Source organism: Lissotriton vulgaris, chromosome 7 (assembly GCF_964263255.1).
Source record: "Lissotriton vulgaris chromosome 7, aLisVul1.2, whole genome shotgun sequence".
Taxonomy (NCBI): Eukaryota; Metazoa; Chordata; class Amphibia; order Caudata; family Salamandridae; genus Lissotriton; species Lissotriton vulgaris.
In genome coordinates, this window is record NC_141695.1 from 1,368,113,464 (window position 1) to 1,368,119,463 (window position 6,000).

Below are 6,000 nucleotides of genomic sequence, written 5' to 3' on the forward strand. Positions count from 1 at the left end.
ACATTCGAACACTACTGGACAACGGAGAAACAGTTGCCCTCATCCTACTTGACCTCTCCGCAGCCTTCGACACAGTCTGTCATAGCACCCTCATACAACGCCTCAGCAACGTCGGAATACAAGGAAAAGCATTGGACTGGATCATCTCGTTCCTCGCCGGAAGAACCCAGAGAGTCCGCCTCCCCCTTTTAGATCAGAGGCCACCGAAGTCATCTGCGGCGTACCACAAGGATCATCACTCAGTCCCACCCTCTTCAACGTATACATGAGTCCCCTCGCATCCATCGCGCGCCAACACAACCTCAACATCATCTCCTACGCTGACGACACCCAGCTGATCCTCTCCCTCACCAAAGACCCAAACACCACCAAAACCAACTTACACGAAGGAATGAAAGATGTAGCCGAGTGGATGAAGAACAGCCGTTTAAAACTGAACTCGGACAAAACAGAAGTCCTCATCTTAGGCTCATCCCCCTCTGCTTAGGACGACTCATGGTGGCCACCGGCCCTGGGAACCGCACCCATACCAACGGACCACGCACGTAACCTGGGCTTCATCCTGGACTCCTCCCTCTCGATGACCAGACAAGTCAACGCTGTCTCATCATCATGCTTCAACATCCTACGCATGCTCAAAAAAATCTTCTGTTGGATCCCCACCGAAACAAGAAAAACGGTCACCCACGCACTGGTCACTAGCCGACTGGATTACGGAAACACCCTTTACGCCGGAACCACAGCTAAACTACGGAAAAACTCCAACGCATCCTAAACGCCTCAGCCAGACTCATACTAGACATCCCCCGCCAAGATCACATTTCCGGTCACCTGAAAGACCTCCACTGGCTCCCCGTCAACAAGAGAATAACGTTCCGTCTCCTCACCCACGCACACAAAGCCCTCTACGACCTAGGACCCGAATGCCTCAACACGCGCCTGTCCTTTTACACCCCCACCCGACAACTGCGATCGTCCAATCAAGCCCTCGCCGCAATTCCGCGCATCCATAGATCCACCATGGGAGGTAGATCCTTCTCCTTCTTAGCGGCCAAAACTTGGAATTCTCTCCCCACCCACCTCCGCCTTACACAGAACCACCTCTCCTTCAGAAAGCAACTAAAAACTTGGATATTCGATAAGTAAAATACTCCCCTCCCTCAAGCGCCTTGAGACCCTCTGGGTGAGTAGTGCGCTATACACATTTTTGAACTTGAACTTGAACTAGTGAATAGGGGTGTACCAACCTACCACATTAGTACCCAAAATCCCAAACCGACTAGCTATAGTGTTTCATTTATTCTCCGTCTACAACGAAGCTACCAATGATTAGACAACCCAGAACACGTCACTCTATCTTGGGAATCGTGGGAGCCAGACAATCTTTCGCTCACTCACTCGTACTTGTCCACAATGCGAGTAATCTAAGACGGGGTATAGTTTAAAATGTTTATTTCAACTAACGCGCACAATGGTGCACGAGCCAATACTAGCAGCAAAATGCTTAAACACAATATAGTCAGCATTGTTACAATACCATAGAATACAAATAGGGATATCAGTTTCTAGACTGTCTCGCTTCAACATTGTATCACAAAAACGTACTCAATAGAGGAAGCGGTGGCTGACTTTGCGTCAAAATCATTGAAGACTGACCTATGAAAACAATGGAACCTAAAACCACTAGAAGGTCACCACAAATGCGGCAATTATTCGGTTTGTGAAATAATGATTGAAGGCACAGAATTTGTTGATGGAGGAGTGAAATGGAAACATAAAGAGTTTTCAAACTGTAAAAAAAAAACACCATCTACGTCATTAAATGTTCCTGCTCAAAACTGTATATAGGGAAAACAAATCAACATATAAATCAATGGATCGTCCAACATAAATCCAGAATAAAAAAACAAGTATTGACAGCGCCGATGGAGACGCATTTCATGGACAAAAATCACTCTGAGAAAGAATTTGTTTCGACAGTATTATATGTAATAACAAAACCACCCAGGGGTGGCAATGTAAAAACCTTGCTCTATGGGGTTGGGGAGTTTAGAAAATGATGACCGACAAACAATGGTTAATGAAGGCAGGGTGATCATTGATGAGGTCACCCACCGCAGGGATGGGAACCCTAACAAAGCGCCCATAGTGGATAAGTCCCCAATTTTAGGCTTAGGAGGTATATCCCCAGACCTAACCACTAGCAATGCTACTCCAAAGACGAAAATTATCAAGTTAATTTCTTGGAATATAGCGGGACTCCAGAAAAATATGTTAAAACCAGAATGGAGTGAATTTATAGAGTGGTTCGATATCTGTATGTTCCAAGAAACGTGGAGTGTTTCCCCCAATACAAATGTGGTTTCTCCACCTACTTCATTCCTGCTACTAGTATAGGGAGAGGCCGACCTTCAGGGGGCTTACATATTTGGATTAAAGTAGCACTTAAACTGATGGTCACTCCTCATTCCCTGCCATCCCAGGACATCTTGTATATCTCTGTAAAGGGCCAGCACACCATAAACTCTTTTGAGCTGTTTAATGTCTATGCACATGGGTCCCCGGGAGAACAATTTTCACCCACTATAGCTCTTTTTGAGGGGGCTCTAGCAGGGATTTCTCCACTGTCCAGTGTTGTCATAGGGGGAGATTTTAATTGCACATATGAACCCCTAACGATAGAAGACATTATGGACATAAACGAAGATGACTGTAAAAAGTCAATCCCGCCCCTGACTCTCGCCCCTATTAAAAAGTGGACCCCAAGAGCGATCCAATTAAACGCCCTAACTGCAGAATATAATTTACGTGCCTTAAACGGCAGGACAATTTCGGACCCAAATGGCACTATGACCTATAATAAACTTAGATGCCCGTCCCGTATTGATTACATCCTGCTCGATACTAGCTCATGGAGTAGATTAGTGGATATGGTAGTCACACAGTCACAGGACAGTGACCATAAACCGCTCTGTATGGAAATAAAATGGGGGAGGGCGAGGAACTCACCAGAGGCTCCTTTAACGACCACAAAAGAAGTAGTCCCGTCTGATGGCAATCGTAGACTTAAATTGAACAGGGTGCTGTGCCAAGAAGATAGTCTCCTTTGTAGTAAAGGTTGGGTGGAATTGGAAGCAAGGGTATTTGCTTCTAAATCCATGGATCCCTACAGTGACCAAAACTTCAGCCTTGTAGATTCTTATAACACCCTAATAAAGAAAATTGGCTCCTTCTTCATGATAAAAGATAGTGGGGGTTTAAAAAGGAAGAACCCTGTAAAAGCTAGCACTCAATGGTATACAGCGCAGTGCAGGCAGAGGAGAAGGGCCATAGCAGATGCTATTAGAAGGAAGGATACAACTGCATTGCGGTTAGCTAGAAGGGAATATAAGACTTGCATTATAAATGCTAAGAGGCACTGGGAAGAGGAATTCTGGCAGGATCTAAAGTTGGCTGCCAGTGCTAAGAACCTCAGCCCATTCTGGAACTTGATAAATAGTCTAGATAGAAGTGGAGTAGAGCCCCTCGCCAACCACATAACCGAACAGCAATGGCATTCACATTTTTCAAAATTATACTGTGATGAAGATGAGGTAGCCTCATTTTGCAGGGGGCAAAATGACCCGGGTAGCGAGGGATCCATAGTTATTGAGCTCTTCACACCCCAGGAAGTTCTTGCTGCCATTAAGAATATAATTCCCTCAAAAGCAGCAGGCCCGGATGGGCTACCGGGTGATCTATATTTATACGATCCCAAGGTGTGGTCAGTTTTCATTGCTCCCCTCGTGAATTTGATCCTTGGTGGCCACCCTGTGCCCGACTCGTGGAAAGGTGCAGAAGTGGTTACCATATTTAAAAAAGGTGACAGGGAGGACCCTGCCAACTACAGGCCGATTAGTTTAATCGATGCCATGCAGAAAGTAGTTGGCAGGGTCATTGTAAATCGGATGGATAGATGGTTGGAGGAGGAGAATATACTTTCCCACTTCCAAGCAAGCTTTCGTAAAAACGTGGGCACTAGGGATCAAGTATTAAGGTTTTGGGCAATCTACTGGAAGACAGTAACTGTTATGAAGGGGAATCTTTACCTGGCCTTTATAGACCTTAAACGTGCCTTTGATCTAGTGCCTGAGCTAAACTTTGGAGGGTGCTTCAGGATAGGGGGTTCCCACGCTATCTTCTGGAATTGATAGTTAACTTACATGAGGATAGCTACGCCAGGATTAGATGGGGGACCCAGGGCCAATTAACAGGGAGGTTGTCTGTGAACAGGGGGGTGCGCCAGGGCTGTGTGATGGCCCCGACACTGTTCTCCCTCTTTGTCAATCGGGTGGTGGACCATTTGAGGGAGGACAGTGCTGATGCCCCGGTCCTGGCAGGAGAGAAAACACCAACACTCCTCTTCGCAGATGACACCCTCCTGTTGGCCAAAACCCCATCTGGTTTTCAAAAATTATTGGACAGATTCAGTCTGTTCTGTCACAAACGTGGATTGACTATCAATACTAATAAAACAAAGCTGATGGTGTTACCCCCTCCAAGAAGGCAAAGAAAACTAATATCTTCCTTAATGGGTCATCTCTTGAGGTGGTAAAGGAGTTTGACTACCTGGGAATAAGAATAAACAGCAAAATGAGGTGGGACTCCCACGTGGCCAAGATGCTTTTAAATCACAAGAGAGTCTCACGTGCTATCCTAAGGAGCCAGCGACTGTCATTCAGCAGGCCTATTGCTGTGTATGAGGGAAGAGCGCTGACCTCTGGAACATATGGTGCTGAACTTTGGGGAGGTGAAAATGTCCAAGATTTAGTCAGAGCGGAGAACAAATTTATAAGAGATCTAGTATCCCTCCCTACCTCAACTCCGCTAAAACCCCTTTTCTCTGACATGGGCAAACGCTCTATTTTAGATATAGTTCATCTTCGCCCCTTGTTGTTTTGGGTGCGCCTGAGGAGGACCCCGGAGCTAGCAAACTATGCTTTGGTGTTGGATGAACTAATCACCTTGAACAGTGCGAGTAAAATACAGTGGGTAAACAAACTAAGGCAACTGGTTACGAAGTTGGGTTTGACAGAATTCTGGACTACTCAGTCCCTTCCCCCAAAGCAAGTAGTCAAGAAAATTTACTGGGAATGGGTAGATGCAGAAGATCGGAGGAATCCGAATTGGGGCCCCCTAACCACTCAGTTCCTGGAACATAAGCCAACCAGGAAGTTGGAACCGTTTCTAGACCTCATCAGAATATCAAGAGATAGATCACTTTTCTTAAAGATGAGGTATGGGACTTTACCCCTTAATAAATTCACAGAACGCTGAAAAGGTTCAAGGGTCCTAAACGGTACATGCCCATGCTGCCCCTGTAAATCAGAATCTTTACCACACTTTCTGTTTGGTTGTAAAGCTTATAAAAGGGCAAGACTGAGGTGGTTGAAACCAGTCTGTATGGAGTTGGGGGTTAGAGATTTCCGGGTTGCCCTTTGTATGTTCACAACAGATACAACATCCGCCCTTATTGTCTGCGGAGTGGCAAAATATTTGTCAAGCGCTTGGCTCACTCGAATTAGGTTTTAAATGCTAATAAAGTGTAGCCTTTATATATATTGCTAGTAATTGCTAGTAATTTATATATGTTTCTCATTATCACTGCACTTTAAATTCTGCCTTCAAATGGCTTTTTATTGTAAATACTGTTTTATTCTTTTACTATATGAAAATGTATATTTTTAACCAAGTTGTTTTTATATGAATGTATGCACTTTTATTATATGTTAATATCGAATAAAGTATTACTAATAATAATAATTATTAATAATAATAATAATAATAATAATAATAATAATAATAATAAAAACCTTGCTGTTGCAAAAGGAAGCATATATAATTTTAAAATTCAACAGTGCACAGAATGGGCTCAATGAAATGGCAGAGATATCAAAAACCTCAGGTTGAGGCACTGATGAGCTTGAAATATACAACAAAAAACTTCAACTCCCAGAATGC